This window comes from Idiotropiscis lumnitzeri, unplaced genomic scaffold (genome assembly GCF_059441095.1).
Source record: "Idiotropiscis lumnitzeri isolate Australia: NSW breed Sydney's pygmy pipehorse unplaced genomic scaffold, RoL_Ilum_1.0 HiC_scaffold_68, whole genome shotgun sequence".
NCBI classification, from domain to species: Eukaryota; Metazoa; Chordata; class Actinopteri; order Syngnathiformes; family Syngnathidae; genus Idiotropiscis; species Idiotropiscis lumnitzeri.
This window is the reverse complement of record NW_028283606.1, coordinates 485,294-506,557: the sequence shown is the minus strand read 5'-3', so window position 1 is coordinate 506,557 and position 21,264 is coordinate 485,294.

Sequence of the window (21,264 nt, the reverse complement as noted above, 5' to 3'; positions counted from 1 at the left end):
CAAATTAATGACTTCCCAGGCTTCAGGATGTCTTTTTACACTATATAAAGGTGGAAATTTACATTGGAAACGTTTGGTTTAGCTGTTATAAAAGTTTGTTTTTTTTGTGCTGTAAATGCATTTTCAGCTCACGCTGTACACATTTGCTATGGGAGGCATTATCTCATAAGGGAAATATTGGACAATCAAATTAATGACTGCCCAGGCTTCAGGATGCCTTTCTACACTATATAAAGGTGGAAATTTACATTGGAAACGTTTGGTTTAGCTGTTAATGAAGTTTCGTTTTTTTAGTGCTGCAAATTCATTGTCTGCTGGCGCTGTACACTTTTTCTAAGTGTTGCAATATCTCATGAAGGAAATACTGGACAATCAAATTAATGACTTTCCAGGCTTCAGGATGCCTTTCTATACTATATAAAGGTGGAAATTTACATTGGAAACGTTTGGTTTAGCTGTTATAAAAGTTTGGTTTTTTAGTGCTGTAAATGCATTTTCAGCTCGCGCTGTACACATTTGCTATGAGAGGCATTATCTCATAAGGGAAATATTGGACAATCAAATTAATGACTGCCCAGGCTTCAGGATGTCTTTTTACACTATATAAAGGTGAAAATTTACATTGGAAACGTTTAGTTTAGCTGTTATAAAAGTTTGTTTTTTTAGTGCTGTAAATGCATTTTCAGCTCGCGCTGTACACATTTGCTATGTGAGGCATTATCTCATAAGGGAAATACTGGACAATCAAATTAATGACTTCCCAGGCTTCAGGATGCCTTTTTACACTATATAAATGTGGAAATTTACATTGGAAACGTTTGGTTTAGCTGGAAATGAAGTTTCGTTTTTTTAGTGCTGCAAATTCATTGTCTGCTGGCGCTGTACACTTTTTCTAAGTGTTGCAATATCTCATGAAGGAAATACTGGACAATCAAATTCATGACTTTCCAGGCTTCAGGATGCCTTTCTACACTATATAAAGGTGGAAATTTACATTGGACACGTTTGGTTTAGCTGTTATAAAAGTTTGGTTTTTTAGTGCTGTAAATGCATTTTCAGCTCGCGCTGTACACATTTGCTATGTGAGGCATTATCTCATAAGGGAAATACTGGACAATCAAATTAATGACTTCCCAGGCTTCAGGATGCCTTTTTACACTATATAAATGTGGAAATTTACATTGGAAACGTTTGGTTTAGCTGTTATAAAAGTTTGTTTTTTTCGTGCTGTAAATGCATTTTCAGCTCGCACTGTACACATTTGCTATGTGAGGCATTATCTCATAAGGGAAATACTGGACAATCAAATTAATGACTTCCCAGGCTTCAGGATGCCTTTTTACACTATATAAAGGTGGAAATGTACATTGGAAACGTTTGGTTTAGCTGTTATAAAAGTTTGGTTTTTTAGTGCTGTAAATGCATTTTCAGCTCGCGCTGTACTCATTTGCTATGTGAGGCATTATCTCATAAGGGAAATACTGGACAATCAAATTAATGACTTCCCAGGGTTCAGGATGCCTTTTTACACTATATAAATGTGGAAATTTACATTGGAAACGTTTGGTTTAGCTGTTAATGAAGTTTCGTTTTTTTAGTGCTGAAAATTCATTGTCTGCTGGCGCTGTACACTTTTTCTAAGTGTTGCAATATCTCATGAAGGAAATACTGGACAATCAAATTAATGACTTTCCAGGCTTCAGGATGCCTTTCTACACTATATAAAGGTGGAAATTTACATTGGAAACGTTTGGTTTAGCTGTTATAAAAGTTTGGTTTTTTAGTGCTGTAAATGCTATGTGAGGCATTATCTCATAAGGGAAATATTGGACAATCAAATTAATGACTGCCCAGGCTTCAGGATGTCTTTTTTACACTATATAAAGGTGGAAATTTACATTGGAAACGTTTAGTTTAGCTGTTATAAAAGTTAGTTTTTTTAGTGCTGTAAATGCATTTTCAGCTCGCGCTGTACACATTTGCTATGTGAGGCATTATCTCATAAGGGAAATACTGGACAATCAAATTAATGACTTCCCAGGCTTCAGGATGCCTTTTTACACTATATAAATGTGGAAATTTACATTGGAAACGTTTGGTTTAGCTGTTAATGAAGTTTCGTTTTTTTAGTGCTGCAAATTCATTGTCTGCTGGCGCTGTACACTTTTTCTAAGTGTTGCAATATCTCATGAAGGAAATACTGGACAATCAAATTAATGACTTCCCAGGCTTCAGGATGCCTTTTTACACTATATAAATGTGGAAATTTACATTGGAAACGTTTGGTTTAGCTGTTAATGAAGTTTCGTTTTTTTAGTGCTGCAAATTCATTGTCTGCTGGCGCTGTACACTTTTTCTAAGTGTTGCAATATCTCATGAAGGAAATACTGGACAATCAAATTAATGACTTTCCAGGCTTCAGGATGCCTTTTTACACTATATAAAGGTGGAAATTTACATTGTAAACGTTTGGTTTAGCTGTTATAAAAGTTTGTTTTTTTAGTGCTGTAAATGCATTTTCAGCTCGCGCTGTACACATTTGCTATGTGAGACATTATCTCATAATGGAAATGCTGGACAATCAAATTAATGACTTCCCAGGCTTCAGGAGACCTTTTTACACTATATAATTGTGGAAATTTACATTGGAAACGTTTGGTTTAGCTGTTATAAAAGTTTGGTTTTTTAGTGCTGTAAATGCATTTTCAGCTCGCGCTGTACACATTTGCTATGAGAGGCATTATCTCATAAGGAAAATATTGGACAATCAAATTAATGACTGCCCAGGCTTCAGGATATCTTTTTACACTATATAAAGGTGGAAATTTACATTGGAAACGTTTGGTTTAGCTGTTAATGAAGTTTCGTTTTTTTAGTGCTGCAAATTCATTGTCTGCTGGCGCTGTACACTTTTTCTAAGTGTTGCAATATCTCATGAAGGAAATACTGGACAATCAAATGAATGACTTTCCAGGCTTCAGGATGCCTTTCTACACTATATAAAGGTGGAAATTTACATTGGAAACGTTTGGTTTAGCTGTTATAAAAGTTTGGTTTTTTAGTGCTGTAAATGCATTTTCAGCTCGCGCTGTACACATTTGCTATGAGAGGCATTATCTCATAAGGGAAATATTGGACAATCAAATTAATGACTGCCCAGGCTTCAGGATGTCTTTTTACACTATATAAAGGTGAAAATTTACATTGGAAACGTTTAGTTTAGCTGTTATAAAAGTTTGTTTTTTTAGTGCTGTAAATGCATTTTCAGCTCGCGCTGTACACATTTGCTATGTGAGGCATTATCTCATAAGGGAAATACTGGACAATCAAATTAATGACTTCCCAGGCTTCAGGATGCCTTTTTACACTATATAAATGTGGAAATTTACATTGGAAACGTTTGGTTTAGCTGTAAATGAAGTTTCGTTTTTTTAGTGCTGCAAATTCATTGTCTGCTGGCGCTGTACACTTTTTCTAAGTGTTGCAATATCTCATGTAGGAAATACTGGACAATCAAATTAATGACTTTCCAGGCTTCAGGATGCCTTTCTACACTATATAAAGGTGGAAATTTACATTGGAAACGTTTGGTTTAGCTGTTATAAAAGTTTGGTTTTTTAGTGCTGTAAATGCATTTTCAGCTCGCGCTGTACACATTTGCTATGAGAGGCATTATCTCATAAGGGAAATATTGGACAATCAAATTAATTACTGCCCAGGCTTCAGGATGTTTTTTTTACACTATATAAAGGTGTAAATGCATTTTCAGCACTAAAAAACCATACTTTTATAACAGCTAAACCAAACGTTTCCAATGTAAATTTCCACCTTTATATAGTGTAAAAAGACATCCTGAAGCCTGGGCAGTCATTAATTTGATTGTCCAATATTTCCCTTATGAGATAATGCCTCACATAGCAAATGTGTACAGTGCGAGCTGAAAATGCATTTTCAGCACTAAAAAACCAAACTTTTATAACAGCTAAACCAAACGTTTCCAATGTAAATTTCCACCTTTATATAGTGTAAAAAGACATCCTGAAGCCTGGGCAGTCATTAATTTGATTGTCCAATATTTCCCTTATGAGATAATGCCTCTCATAGCAAATGTGTACAGCGCGAGCTGAAAATGCATTTACAGCACTAAAAAACCAAACTTTTATAACAGCTAAACCAAACGTTTCCAATGTAAATTTCCACCTTTATATAGTGTAGAAAGGCATCCTGAAGCCTGGAAAGTCATTAATTTGATTGTCCAGTATTTCCTTCATGAGATATTGCAACACTTAGAAAAAGTGTACAGCGCCAGCAGACAATGAATTTTCAGCACTAAAAAAACGAAACTTCATTAACAGCTAAACTAAACGTTTCCAATGTAAATTTCCACCTTTATATAGTGTAAAAAGACATCCTGAAGCCTGGGCAGTCATTAATTTGATTGTCCAATATTTCCCTTATGAGATAATGCCTCTCATAGCAAATGTGTACAGCGCGAGCTGAAAATGCATATACAGCACTAAAAAACCAAACTTTTATAACAGCTAAACCAAACGTTTCCAATGTAAATTTCCACCTTTATATAGTGTAGAAAGGCATCCTGAAGCCTGGAAAGTCATTAATTTGATTGTCCAGTATTTCCTTCATGAGAAATTGCAACACTTAGAAAAAGTGTACAGCGCCAGCAGACAATGAATTTTCAGCACTAAAAAAACGAAACTTCATTTACAGCTAAACCAAACGTTTCCAATGTAAATTTCCACATTTATAGAGTGTAAAAAGGCATCCTGAAGCCTGGGAAGTCATTAATTTGATTGTCCAGTATTTCCCTTATGAGATAATGCCTCACATAGCAAATGTGTACAGTGCGAGCTGAAAATGCATTTTCAGCACTAAAAAACCAAACTTTTATAACAGCTAAACCAAACGTTTCCAATGTAAATTTCCACCTTTATATAGTGTAAAAAGACATCCTGAAGCCTGGGCAGTCATTAATTTGATTGTCCAATATTTCCCTTATGAGATAATGCCTCTCATAGCAAATGTGTACAGTGCGAGCTGAAAATGCATTTTCAGCACTAAAAAAACAAACTTTTATAACAGCTAAACCAAACGTTTCCAATGTAAATTTCCACCTTTATATAGTGTAAAAAGACATCCTGAAGCCTGGGCAGTCATTAATTTGATTGTCCAGTATTTCCCTTATGAGATAATGCCTCACATAGCAAATGTGTACAGCGCGAGCTGAAAATGCATTTACAGCACTAAAAAAACAAACTTTTATAACAGCTAAACCAAACGTTTCCAATGTAAATTTCCACCTTTATATAGTGTAGAAAGGCATCCTGAAGCCTGGGCAGTCATTAATTTGATTGTCCAATATTTCCCTTATGAGATAATGCCTCTCATAGCAAATGTGTACAGCGCGAGCTGAAAATGCATTTACAGCACTAAAAAAACAAACTTTTATAACAGCTAAACCAAACGTTTCCAATGTAAATTTCCACCTTTATAAAGTGTAGAAAGGCATCCTGAAGCCTGGAAAGTCATTAATTTGATTGTCCAGTATTTCCTACATGAGATATTGCAAAACTTAGAAAAAGTGTACAGCGCCAGCAGACAATGAATTTTCAGCAATAAAAAAACGAAACTTCATTAACAGCTAAACCAAACGTTTCCAATGTAAATTTCCACATTTATAGAGTGTAAAAAGGCATCCTGAAGCCTGGGAAGTCATTAATTTGATTGTCCAATATTTCCCTTATGAGATAATGCCTCTCATAGCAAATGTGTACAGTGCGAGCTGAAAATGCATTTTCAGCACTAAAAAAACAAACTTTTATAACAGCTAAACCAAACGTTTCCAATGTAAATTTCCACCTTTATATAGTGTAAAAAGACATCCTGAAGCCTGGGCAGTCATTAATTTGATTGTCCAGTATTTCCCTTATGAGATAATGCCTCACATAGCAAATGTGTACAGCGCGAGCTGAAAATGCATTTACAGCACTAAAAAAACAAACTTTTATAACAGCTAAACCAAACGTTTCCAATGTAAATTTCCACCTTTATATAGTGTAGAAAGGCATCCTGAAGCCTGGGCAGTCATTAATTTGATTGTCCAATATTTCCCTTATGAGATAATGCCTCTCATAGCAAATGTGTACAGCGCGAGCTGAAAATGCATTTACAGCACTAAAAAAACAAACTTTTATAACAGCTAAACCAAACGTTTCCAATGTAAATTTCCACCTTTATAAAGTGTAGAAAGGCATCCTGAAGCCTGGAAAGTCATTAATTTGATTGTCCAGTATTTCCTACATGAGATATTGCAAAACTTAGAAAAAGTGTACAGCGCCAGCAGACAATGAATTTTCAGCAATAAAAAAACGAAACTTCATTAACAGCTAAACCAAACGTTTCCAATGTAAATTTCCACATTTATAGAGTGTAAAAAGGCATCCTGAAGCCTGGGAAGTCATTAATTTGATTGTCCAGTATTTCCCTTATGAGATAATGCCTCACATAGCAAATGTGTACAGTGCGAGCTGAAAATGCATTTTCAGCACTAAAAAACCAAACTTTTATAACACCTAAACCAAACGTTTCCAATGTAAATTTCCACCTTTATATAGTGTAAAAAGACATCCTGAAGCCTGGGCAGTCATTAATTTGATTGTCCAATATTTCCCTTATGAGATAATGCCTCTCATAGCAAATGTGTACAGCGCGAGCTGAAAATGCATTTACAGCACTAAAAAAACAAACTTTTATAACAGCTAAACCAAACGTTTCCAATGTAAATTTCCACCTTTATATAGTGTAGAAAGGCATCCTGAAGCCTGGAAAGTCATTAATTTGATTGTCCAGTATTTCCTTCATGAGATATTGCAACATTTAGAAAAAGTGTACAGCGCCAGCAGACAATGAATTTTCAGCACTAAAAAAACGAAACTTCATTAACAGCTAAACTAAACGTTTCCAATGTAAATTTCCACCTTTATATAGTGTAAAAAGACATCCTGAAGCCCGGGCAGCCATTAATTTGATTGTCCAATATTTCCCTTATGAGATAATGCCTCTCATAGCAAATGTGTACAGCGCGAGCTGAAAATGCATTTACAGCACTAAAAAACCAAACTTTTATAACAGCTAAACCAAACGTTTCCAATGTAAATGTCCACCTTTATATAGTGTAAAAAGACATCCTGAAGCCTGGGCAGTCATTAATTTGATTGTCCAATATTTCCCTTATGAGATAATGCCTCTCATAGCAAATGTGTACAGCGCGAGCTGAAAATGCATTTACAGCACTAAAAAAACAAACTTTTATAACAGCTAAACCAAACGTTTCCAATGTAAATTTCCACCTTTATATAGTGTAGAAAGGCATCCTGAAGCCTGGAAAGTCATTAATTTGATTGTCCAGTATTTCCTTCATGAGATATTGCAACACTTAGAAAAAGTGTACAGCGCCAGCAGACAATGAATTTTCAGCACTAAAAAAACGAAACTTCATTAACAGCTAAACTAAACGTTTCCAATGTAAATTTCCACCTTTATATAGTGTAAAAAGACATCCTGAAGCCTGGGCAGTCATTAATTTGATTGTCCAATATTTCCCTTATGAGATAATGCCTCTCATAGCAAATGTGTACAGCGCGAGCTGAAAATGCATTTACAGCACTAAAAAACCAAACTTTTATAACAGCTAAACCAAACGTTTCCAATGTACATTTCCACCTTTATATAGTGTAGAAAGGCATCCTGAAGCCTGGAAAGTCATTAATTTGATTGTCCAGTATTTCCTTCATGAGATATTGCAACACTTAGAAAAAGTGTACAGCGCCAGCAGACAATGAATTTTCAGCACTAAAAAAACGAAACTTCATTAACAGCTAAACCAAACGTTTCCAATGTAAATTTCCACATTTATAGAGTGTAAAAAGGCATCCTGAAGCCTGGGAAGTCATTAATTTGATTGTCCAGTATTTCCCTTATGAGATAATGCCTCACATAGCAAATGTGTACAGTGCGAGCTGAAAATGCATTTTCAGCACTAAAAAACCCAACTTTTATAACAGCTAAACCAAACGTTTCCAATGTAAGTTTCCAACTTTATATAGTGTAAAAAGACATCCTGAAGCCTGGGCAGTCATTAATTTGATTGTCCAATATTTCCCTTTTGAGATAATGCCTCTCATAGCAAATGTGTACAGCGCGAGCTGAAAATGCATTTACAGCACTAAAAAACCAAACTTTTATAACAGCTAAACCAAACGTTTCCAATGTACATTTCCACCTTTATATAGTGTACAAAGGCATCCGGAAGCCTGGAAAGTCATTAATTTTATTGTCCAGTATTTCCTTCATGAGATATTGCAACACTTAGAAAAAGTGTACAGCGCCAGCAGACAATGAATTTTCAGCACTAAAAAAACGAAACTTCATTAACAGCTAAACTAAACGTTTCCAATGTAAATTTCCACCCTTATATAGTGTAAAAAGACATCCTGAAGCCTGGGCAGTCATTAATTTGATTGTCCAATATTTCCCTTATGAGATAATGCCTCTCATAGCAAATGTGTACAGCGCGAGCTGAAAATGCATTTACAGCACTAAAAAACCAAACTTTTATAACAGCTAAACCAAACGTTTCCAATGTACATTTCCACCTTCATATAGTGTAGAAAGGCATCCTGAAGCCTGGAAAGTCATTAATTTGATTGTCCAGTATTTCCTTCATGAGATATTGCAACACTTAGAAAAAGTGTACAGCGCCAGCAGACAATGAATTTTCAGCACTAAAAAAACGAAACTTCATTAACAGCTAAACCAAACGTTTCCAATGTAAATTTCCACATTTATAGAGTGTAAAAAGGCATCCTGAAGCCTGGGCAGTCATTAATTTGATTGTCCAGTATTTCCCTTATGAGATAATGCCTCACATAGCAAATGTGTACAGTGCGAGCTGAAAATGCATTTTCAGCACTAAAAAAACCAAACTTTTATAACAGCTAAACCAAACGTTTCCAATGTAAATTTCCACATTTATAGAGTGTAAAAAGGCATCCTGAAGCCTGGGAAGTCATTAATTTGATTGTCCAGTATTTCCCTTATGAGATAATGCCTCACATAGCAAATGTGTACAGTGCGAGCTGAAAATGCATTTTCAGCACTAAAAAACCAAACTTTTATAACAGCTAAACCAAACGTTTCCAATGTAAATTTCCACCTTTATATAGTGTAAAAAGACATCCTGAAGCCTGGGCAGTCATTAATTTGATTGTCCAGTATTTCCCTTATGAGATAATGCCTCACATAGCAAATGTGTACAGCGCGAGCTGAAAATGCATTTACAGCACTAAAAAACCAAACTTTTATAACAGCTAAACCAAACGTTTCCAATGTAAATTTCCACCTTTATATAGTGTAAAAAGACATCCTGAAGCCTGGGCAGTCATTAATTTGATTGTCCAATATTTCCCTTATGAGATAATGCCTCTCATAGCAAATGTGTACAGCGCGAGCTGAAAATGCATTTACAGCACTAAAAAACCAAACTTTTATAACAGCTAAACCAAACGTTTCCAATGTAAATTTCCACCTTTATATAGTGTAGAAAGGCATCCTGAAGCCTGGAAAGTCATTAATTTGATTGTCCAGTATTTCCTTCATGAGATATTGCAACACTTAGAAAAAGTGTACAGCGCCAGCAGACAATGAATTTTCAGCACTAAAAAAACGAAACTTCATTAACAGCTAAACCAAACGTTTCCAATATAAATTTCCACATTTATAGAGTGTAAAAAGGCATCCTGAAGCCTGGGAAGTCATTAATTTGATTGTCCAGTATTTCCCTTATGAGATAATGCCTCACATAGCAAATGTGTACAGTGCGAGCTGAAAATGCATTTTCAGCACTAAAAAACCAAACTTTTATAACAGCTAAACCAAACGTTTCCAATGTAAATTTCCACCTTTAGATAGTGTAAAAAGACATCCTGAAGCCTGGGCAGTCATTAATTTGATTGTCCAGTATTTCCCTTATGAGATAATGCCTCACATAGCAAATGTGTACAGTGCGAGCTGAAAATGCATTTTCAGCACTAAAAAAACCAAACTTTTATAACAGCTAAACCAAACGTTTCCAATGTAAATTTCCACCTTTATATAGTGTAAAAAGACATCCTGAAGCCTGGGCAGTCATTAATTTGATTGTCCAATATTTCCCTTATGAGATAATGCCTCTCATAGCAAATGTGTACAGCGCGAGCTGAAAATGCATTTACAGCACTAAAAAACCAAACTTTTATAACAGCTAAACCAAACGTTTCCAATGTAAATTTCCACCTTTATATAGTGTAGAAAGGCATCCTGAAGCATGGAAAGTCATTAATTTGATTGTCCAGTATTTCCTTCATGAGATATTGCAACACTTAGAAAAAGTGTACAGCGCCAGCAGACAATGAATTTTCAGCACTAAAAAAACGAAACTTCATTAACAGCTAAACCAAACGTTTCCAATGTAAATTTCCACATTTATAGAGTGTAAAAAGGCATCCTGAAGCCTGGGAAGTCATTAATTTGATTGTCCAGTATTTCCCTTATGAGATAATGCCTCACATAGCAAATGTGTACAGTGCGAGCTGAAAATGCATTTTCAGCACTAAAAAAACAAACTTTTATAACAGCTAAACCAAACGTTTCCAATGTAAATTTCCACCTTTATATAGTGTAAAAAGACATCCTGAAGCCTGGGCAGTCATTAATTTGATTGTCCAGTATTTCCCTTATGAGATAATGCCTCACATAGCAAATGTGTACAGTGCGAGCTGAAAATGCATTTTCAGCACTAAAAAAACCAAACTTTTATAACAGCTAAACCAAACGTTTCCAATGTAAATTTCCACCTTTATATAGTGTAAAAAGACATCCTGAAGCCTAGGCAGTCATTAATTTGATTGTCCAATATTTCCCTTATGAGACAATGCCTCTCATAGCAAATGTGTACAGCGCGAGCTGAAAATGCATTTTCAGCACTAAAAAAACAAACTTTTATAACAGCTAAACCAAACGTTTCCAATGTACATTTCCACCTTTATATAGTGTAGAAAGGCATCCTGAAGCCTGGAAAGTCATTGATTTGATTGTCCAGTATTTCCTTCATGAGATATTGCAACACTTAGAAAAAGTGTACAGCGCCAGCAGACAATGAATTTTCAGCACTAAAAAAACGAAACTTCATTAACAGCTAAACTAAACGTTTCCAATGTAAATTTCCAACTTTATATAGAGTAAAAAGACATCCTGAAGCCTGGGCAGCCATTAATTTGATTGTCCAATATTTCCCTTATGAGATAATGCCTCTCATAGCAAATGTGTACAGCGCGAGCTGAAAATGCATTTACAGCACTAAAAAACCAAACTTTTATAACAGCTAAACCAAACGTTTCCAATGTAAATTTCCACCTTTATATAGTGTAAAAAGACATCCTGAAGCCTGGGCAGTCATTAATTTGATTGTCCAATATTTCCCTTATGAGATAATGCCTCTCATAGAAAATGTGTACAGCGCGAGCTGAAAATGCATTTACAGCACTAAAAAACCAAACTTTTATAACAGCTAAACCAAACGTTTCCAATGTAAATTTCCACCTTTATATAGTGTAGAAAGGCATCCTGAAGCCTGGAAAGTCATTAATTTGATTGTCCAGTATTTCCTTCATGAGATATTGCAACACTTAGAAAAAGAGTACAGCGCCAGCAGACAATGAATTTTCAGCACTAAAAAAAACGAAACTTCATTAACAGCTAAACTAAACGTTTCCAATGTAAATTTCCACCTTTATATAGTGTAAAAAGACATCCTGAAGCCTGGGCAGTCATTAATTTGATTGTCCAATATTTCCCTTATGAGATAATGCCTCTCATAGCAAATGTGTACAGCGCGAGCTGAAAATGCATTTACAGCACTAAAAAACCAAACTTTTATAACAGCTAAACCAAACGTTTCCAATGTAAATTTCCACCTTTATATAGTGTAGAAAGGCATCCTGAAGCCTGGAAAGTCATTAATTTGATTGTCCAGTATTTCCTTCATGAGATATTGCAACACGTAGAAAAAGTGTACAGCGCCAGCAGACAATGAATTTTCAGCACTAAAAAAACGAAACTTCATTAACAGCTAAACCAAACGTTTCCAATGTAAATTTCCACATTTATAGAGTGTAAAAAGGCATCCTGAAGCCTGGGAAGTCATTAATTTGATTGTCCAGTATTTCCCTTATGAGATAATGCCTCACATAGCAAATGTGTACAGTGCGAGCTGAAAATGCATTTTCAGCACTAAAAAACCAAACTTTTATAACAGCTAAACCAAACGTTTCCAATGTAAATTTCCACCTTTACATAGTGTAAAAAGACATCCTGAAGCCTGGGCAGTCATTAATTTGATTGTCCAATATTTCCCTTTTGAGATAATGCCTCTCATAGCAAATGTGTAAAGCGCGAGCTGAAAATGCATTTACAGCACTAAAAAACCAAACTTTTATAACAGCTAAACCAAACGTTTCCAATGTAAATTTCCACCTTTATATAGTGTAGAAAGGCATCCTGAAGCCTGGAAAGTCATTAATTTGATTGTCCAGTATTTCCTTCATGAGATATTGCAACACTTAGAAAAAGTGTACAGCGCCAGCAGACAATTAATTTTCAGCACTAAAAAAACGAAACTTCATTAACAGCTAAACCAAACGTTTCCAATGTAAATTTCCACATTTATAGAGTGTAAAAAGGCATCCTGAAGCCTGGGAAGTCATTAATTTAATTGTCCAGTATTTCCCTTATGAGATAATGCCTCACATAGCAAATGTGTACAGTGCGAGCTGAAAATGCATTTTCAGCACTAAAAAAACAAACTTTTATAACAGCTAAACCAAACGTTTCCAATGTAAATTTCCACCTTTATATAGTGTAAAAAGACATCCTGAAGCCTGGGCAGTCATTAATTTGATTGTCCAGTATTTCCCTTATGAGATAATGCCTCACATAGCAAATGTGTACAGTGCGAGCTGAAAATGCATTTTCAGCACTAAAAAAACCAAACTTTTATAACAGCTAAACCAAACGTTTCCAATGTAAATTTCCACCTTTATATAGTGTAAAAAGACATCCTGAAGCCTAGGCAGTCATTAATTTGATTGTCCAATATTTCCCTTATGAGACAATGCCTCTCATAGCAAATGTGTACAGCGCGAGCTGAAAATGCATTTTCAGCACTAAAAAAACAAACTTTTATAACAGCTAAACCAAACGTTTCCAATGTACATTTCCACCTTTATATAGTGTAGAAAGGCATCCTGAAGCCTGGAAAGTCATTGATTTGATTGTCCAGTATTTCCTTCATGAGATATTGCAACACTTAGAAAAAGTGTACAGCGCCAGCAGACAATGAATTTTCAGCACTAAAAAAACGAAACTTCATTAACAGCTAAACTAAACGTTTCCAATGTAAATTTCCAACTTTATATAGTGTAAAAAGACATCCTGAAGCCTGGGCAGCCATTAATTTGATTGTCCAATATTTCCCTTATGAGATAATGCCTCTCATAGCAAATGTGTACAGCGCGAGCTGAAAATGCATTTACAGCACTAAAAAACCAAACTTTTATAACAGCTAAACCAAACGTTTCCAATGTAAATTTCCACCTTTATATAGTGTAGAAAGGCATCCTGAAGCCTGGAAAGTCATTAATTTGATTGTCCAGTATTTCCTTCATGAGATATTGCAACACTTAGAAAAAGTGTACAGCGCCAGCAGACAATGAATTTTCAGCACTAAAAAAAACGAAACTTCATTAACAGCTAAACTAAACGTTTCCAATGTAAATTTCCACCTTTATATAGTGTAAAAAGACATCCTGAAGCCTGGGCAGTCATTAATTTGATTGTCCAATATTTCCCTTATGAGATAATGCCTCTCATAGCAAATGTGTACAGCGCGAGCTGAAAATGCATTTACAGCACTAAAAAACCAAACTTTTATAACAGCTAAACCAAACGTTTCCAACGTAAATTTCCACCTTTATATAGTGTAGAAAGGCATCCTGAAGCCTGGAAAGTCATTAATTTGATTGTCCAGTATTTCCTTCATGAGATATTGCAACACTTAGAAAAAGTGTACAGCGCCAGCAGACAATGAATTTTCAGCACTAAAAAAACGAAACTTCATTAACAGCTAAACCAAACGTTTCCAATGTAAATTTCCACATTTATAGAGTGTAAAAAGGCATCCTGAAGCCTGGGAAGTCATTAATTTGATTGTCCAGTATTTCCCTTATGAGATAATGCCTCACATAGCAAATGTGTACAGTGCGAGCTGAAAATGCATTTTCAGCACTAAAAAACCAAACTTTTATAACAGCTAAACCAAACGTTTCCAATGTAAATTTCCACCTTTAGATAGTGTAAAAAGACATCCTGAAGCCTGGGCAGTCATTAATTTGATTGTCCAGTATTTCCCTTATGAGATAATGCCTCACATAGCAAATGTGTACAGTGCGAGCTGAAAATGCATTTTCAGCACTAAAAAAACCAAACTTTTATAACAGCTAAACCAAACGTTTCCAATGTAAATTTCCACCTTTATATAGTGTAAAAAGACATCCTGAAGCCTGGGCAGTCATTAATTTGATTGTCCAATATTTCCCTTATGAGATAATGCCTCTCATAGCAAATGTGTACAGCGCGAGCTGAAAATGCATTTACAGCACTAAAAAACCAAACTTTTATAACAGCTAAACCAAACGTTTCCAATGTAAATTTTCACCTTTATATAGTGTAGAAAGGCATCCTGAAGCCTGGAAAGTCATTAATTTGATTGTCCAGTATTTCCTTCATGAGATATTGCAACACTTAGAAAAAGTGTACAGCGCCAGCAGACAATGAATTTTCAGCACAAAAAAAACGAAACTTCATTAACAGCTAAACCAAACGTTTCCAATGTAAATTTCCACATTTATAGAGTGTAAAAAGGCATCCTGAAGCCTGGGAAGTCATTAATTTGATTGTCCAGTATTTCCCTTATGAGATAATGCCTCTCATAGCAAATGTGTACAGCGCGAGCTGAAAATGCATTTACAGCACTAAAAAACCAAACTTTTATAACAGCTAAACCAAACGTTTCCAATGTAAATTTCCACCTTTACATAGTGTAAAAAGACATCCTGAAGCCTGGAAAGTCATTAATTTGATTGTCCAGTATTTCCTTCATGAGAAATTGCAACACTTAGAAAAAGTGTACAGCGCCAGCAGACAATGAATTTTCAGCACTAAAAAAACGAAACTTCATTAACAGCTAAACCAAACGTTTCCAATGTAAATTTCCACATTTATAGAGTGTAAAAAGGCATCCTGAAGCCTGGGAAGTCATTAATTTGATTGTCCAGTATTTCCCTTATGAGATAATGCCTCACAAAGCAAATGTGTACAGTGCGAGCTGAAAATGCATTTTCAGCACTAAAAAACCAAACTTTTATAACAGCTAAACCAAACGTTTCCAATGTAAATTTCCACCTTTATATAGTGTAAAAAGACATCCTGAAGCCTGGGCAGTCATTAATTTGATTGTCCAATATTTCCCTTATGAGATAATGCCTCTCATAGCAAATGTGTACAGCGCGAGCTGAAAATGCATTTACAGCACTAAAAAACCAAACTTTTATAACAGCTAAACCAAACGTTTCCAATGTAAATTTCCACCTTTATATAGTGTAGAAAGGCATCATGAAGCCTGGAAAGTCATTAATTTGATTGTCCAGTATTTCCTTCATGAGATATTGCAACACTTAGAAAAAGTGTACAGCGCCAGCAGACAATGAATTTTCAGCACTAAAAAAACGAAACTTCATTAACAGCTAAACCAAACGTTTCCAATGTAAATTTCCACATTTATAGAGTGTAAAAAGGCATCCTGAAGCCTGGGAAGTCATTAATTTGATTGTCCAGTATTTCCCTTATGAGATAATGCCTCACATAGCAAATGTGTACAGTGCGAGCTGAAAATGCATTTTCAGCACTAAAAAAACAAACTTTTATAACAGCTAAACCAAACGTTTCCAATGTAAATTTCCACCTTTATATAGTGTAAAAAGACATCCTGAAGCCTGGGCAGTCATTAATTTGATTGTCCATTATTTCCCTTATGAGATAATGCCTCACATAGCAAATGTGTACAGCGCGAGCTGAAAATGCATTTACAGCACTAAAAAAACAAACTTTTATAACAGCTAAACCAAACGTTTCCAATGTAAATTTCCACCTTTATATAGTGTAGAAAGGCATCCTGAAGCCTGGGCAGTCATTAATTTGATTGTCCAATATTTCCCTTATGAGATAATGCCTCTCATAGCAAATGTGTACAGCGCGAGCTGAAAATGCATTTACAGCACTAAAAAAACAAACTTTTATAACAGCTAAACCAAACGTTTCCAATGTAAATTTCCACCTTTATATAGTGTAGAAAGGCATCCTGAAGCCTGGAAAGTCATTAATTTGATTGTCCAGTATTTCCTTCATGAGATATTGCAACATTTAGAAAAAGTGTACAGCGCCAGCAGACAATGAATTTTCAGCACTAAAAAAACGAAACTTCATTAACAGCTAAACTAAACGTTTCCAATGTAAATTTCCACCTTTATATAGTGTAAAAAGACATCCTGAAGCCCGGGCAGCCATTAATTTGATTGTCCAATATTTCCCTTATGAGATAATGCCTCTCATAGCAAATGTGTACAGCGCGAGCTGAAAATGCATTTACAGCACTAAAAAACCAAACTTTTATAACAGCTAAACCAAACGTTTCCAATGTAAATGTCCACCTTTATATAGTGTAAAAAGACATCCTGAAGCCTGGGCAGTCATTAATTTGATTGTCCAATATTTCCCTTATGAGATAATGCCTCTCATAGCAAATGTGTACAGCGCGAGCTGAAAATGCATTTACAGCACTAAAAAAACAAACTTTTATAACAGCTAAACCAAACGTTTCCAATGTAAATTTCCACCTTTATATAGTGTAGAAAGGCATCCTGAAGCCTGGAAAGTCATTAATTTGATTGTCCAGTATTTCCTTCATGAGATATTGCAACACTTAGAAAAAGTGTACAGCGCCAGCAGACAATGAATTTTCAGCACTAAAAAAACGAAACTTCATTAACAGCTAAACTAAACGTTTCCAATGTAAATTTCCACCTTTATATAGTGTAAAAAGACATCCTGAAGCCTGGGCAGTCATTAATTTGATTGTCCAATATTTCCCTTATGAGATAATGCCTCTCATAGCAAATGTGTACAGCGCGAGCTGAAAATGCATTTACAGCACTAAAAAAACAAACTTTTATAACAGCTAAACCAAACGTTTCCAATGTAAATTTCCACCTTTATATAGTGTAGAAAGGCATCCTGAAGCCTGGAAAGTCATTAATTTGATTGTCCAGTATTTCCTTCATGAGATATTGCAACACTTAGAAAAAGTGTACAGCGCCAGCAGACAATGAATTTTCAGCACTAAAAAAACGAAACTTCATTAACAGCTAAACTAAACGTTTCCAATGTAAATTTCCACCTTTATATAGTGTAAAAAGACATCCTGAAGCCTGGGCAGTCATTAATTTGATTGTCCAATATTTCCCTTATGAGATAATGCCTCTCATAGCAAATGTGTACAGCGCGAGCTGAAAATGCATTTACAGCACTAAAAACCCAAACTTTTATAACAGCTAAACCAAACGTTTCCAATGTAAATTTCCACCTTTATATAGTGTAGAAAGGCATCCTGAAGCCTGGAAAGTCATTAATTTGATTGTCCAGTATTTCCTTCATGAGATATTGCAACACTTAGAAAAGGTGTACAGCGCCAGCAGACAATGAATTTTCAGCACTAAAAAAACGAAACTTCATTAACAGCTAAACCAAACGTTTCCAATGTAAATTTCCACATTTATAGAGTGTAAAAAGGCATCCTGAAGCCTGGGAAGTCATTAATTTGATTGTCCAGTATTTCCCTTATGAGATAATGCCTCACATAGCAAATGTGTACAGTGCGAGCTGAAAATGCATTTTCAGCACTAAAAAACCAAACTTTTATAACAGCTAAACCAAACGTTTCCAATGTACATTTCCACCTTTATATAGTGTAGAAAGGCATCCTGAAGCCTGGAAAGTCATTAATTTGATTGTCCAGTATTTCCTTCATGAGATATTGCAACACTTAGAAAAAGTGTACAGCGCCAGCAGACAATGAATTTTCAGCACTAAAAAAACGAAACTTCATTAACAGCTAAAATAAACGTTTCCAATGTAAATTTCCACCCTTATATAGTGTAAAAAGACATCCTGAAGCCTGGGCAGTCATTAATTTGATTGTCCAATATTTCCCTTATGAGATAATGCCTCTCATAGCAAATGTGTACAGCGCGAGCTGAAAATGCATTTACAGCACTAAAAAACCAAACTTTTATAACAGCTAAACCAAACGTTTCCAATGTACATTTCCACCTTTATATAGTGTAGAAAGGCATCCTGAAGCCTGGAAAGTCATTAATTTGATTGTCCAGTATTTCCTTCATGAGATATTGCAACACTTAGAAAAAGTGTACAGCGCCAGCAGACAATGAATTTTCAGCACTAAAAAAACGAAACTTCATTAACAGCTAAACCAAACGTTTCCAATGTAAATTTCCACATTTATAGAGTGTAAAAAGGCATCCTGAAGCCTGGGAAGTCATTAATTTGATTGTCCAGTATTTCCCTTATGAGATAATGCCTCACATAGCAAATGTGTACAGTGCGAGCTGAAAATGCATTTTCAGCACTAAAAAACCCAACTTTTATAACAGCTAAACCAAACGTTTCCAATGTAAGTTTCCAACTTTATATAGTGTAAAAAGACATCCTGAAGCCTGGGCAGTCATTAATTTGATTGTCCAATATTTCCCTTTTGAGATAATGCCTCTCATAGCAAATGTGTACAGCGCGAGCTGAAAATGCATTTACAGCACTAAAAAACCAAACTTTTATAACAGCTAAACCAAACGTTTCCAATGTACATTTCCACCTTTATATAGTGTACAAAGGCATCCGGAAGCCTGGAAAGTCATTAATTTTATTGTCCAGTATTTCCTTCATGAGATATTGCAACACTTAGAAAAAGTGTACAGCGCCAGCAGACAATGAATTTTCAGCACTAAAAAAACGAAACTTCATTAACAGCTAAACTAAACGTTTCCAATGTAAATTTCCACCCTTATATAGTGTAAAAAGACATCCTGAAGCCTGGGCAGTCATTAATTTGATTGTCCAATATTTCCCTTATGAGATAATGCCTCTCATAGCAAATGTGTACAGCGCGAGCTGAAAATGCATTTACAGCACTAAAAAACCAAACTTTTATAACAGCTAAACCAAACGTTTCCAGTGTACATTTCCACCTTTATATAGTGTAGAAAGGCATCCTGAAGCCTGGAAAGTCATTAATTTGATTGTCCAGTATTTCCTTCATGAGATATTGCAACACTTAGAAAAAGTGTACAGCGCCAGCAGACAATGAATTTTCAGCACTAAAAAAACGAAACTTCATTAACAGCTAAACCAAACGTTTCCAATGTAAATTTCCACATTTATAGAGTGTAAAAAGGCATCCTGAAGCCTGGGAAGTCATTAATTTGATTGTCCAGTATTTCCCTTATGAGATAATGCCTCACATAGCAAATGTGTACAGTGCGAGCTGAAAATGCATTTTCAGCACTAAAAAACCCAACTTTTATAACAGCTAAACCAAACGTTTCCAATGTAAGTTTCCAACTTTATATAGTGTAAAAAGACATCCTGAAGCCTGGGCAGTCATTAATTTGATTGTCCAATATTTCCCTTTTGAGATAATGCCTCTCATAGCAAATGTGTACAGCGCGAGCTGAAAATGCATTTACAGCACTAAAAAACCAAACTTTTATAACAGCTAAACCAAACGTTTCCAATGTACATTTCCACCTTTATATAGTGTAAAAAGACATCCTGAAGCCTGGGCAGTCATTAATTTGATTGTCCAATATTTCCCTTTTGAGATAATGCCTCTCATAGCAAATGTGTACAGCGCGAGCTGAAAATGCATTTACAGCACTAAAAAACCAAACTTTTATAACAGCTAAACCAAACGTTTCCAATGTACATTTCCACCTTTATATAGTGTAGAAAGGCATCCTGAAGCCTGGAAAGTCATTAATTTGATTGTCCAGTATTTCCTTCATGAGATATTGCAACACTTAGAAAAAGTGTACAGCGCCAGCAGACAATGAATTTTCAGCACTAAAAAAACGAAACTTCATTAACAGCTAAACCAAACGTTTCCAATGTAAATTTCCACATTTATAGAGTGTAAAAAGGCATCCTGAAGCCTGGGAAGTCATTAATTTGATTGTCCAGTATTTCCCTTATGAGATAATGCCTCACATAGCAAATGTGTACAGTGCGAGCTGAAAATGCATTTTCAGCACTAAAAAACCCAACTTTTATAACAGCTAAACCAAACGTTTCCAATGTAAGTTTCCAACTTTATATAGTGTAAAAAGACATCCTGAAGCCTGGGCAGTCATTAATTTGATTGTCCAATATTTCCCTTTTGAGATAATGCCTCTCATAGCAAATGTGTACAGCGCGAGCTGAAAATGCATTTACAGCACTAAAAAACCAAACTTTTATAACAGCTAAACCAAACGTTTCCAATGTACATTTCCACCTTTATATAGTGTACAAAGGCATCCGGAAGCCTGGAAAGTCATTAATTTTATTGTCCAGTATTTCCTTCATGAGATATTGCAACACTTAGAAAAAGTGTACAGCGCCAGCAGACAATGAATTTTCAGCACTAAAAAAACGAAACTTCATTAACAGCTAAACTAAACGTTTCCAATGTAAATTTCCACCCTTATATAGTGTAAAAAGACATCCTGAAGCCTGGGCAGTCATTAATTTGATTGTCCAATATTTCCCTTATGAGATAATGCCTCTCATAGCAAATGTGTACAGCGCGAGCTGAAAATGCATTTACAGCACTAAAAAACCAAACTTTTATAACAGCTAAACCAAACGTTTCCAATGTACATTTCCACCTTTATATAGTGTAGAAAGGCATCCTGAAGCCTGGAAAGTCATTAATTTGATTGTCCAGTATTTCCTTCATGAGATATTGCAACACTTAGAAAAAGTGTA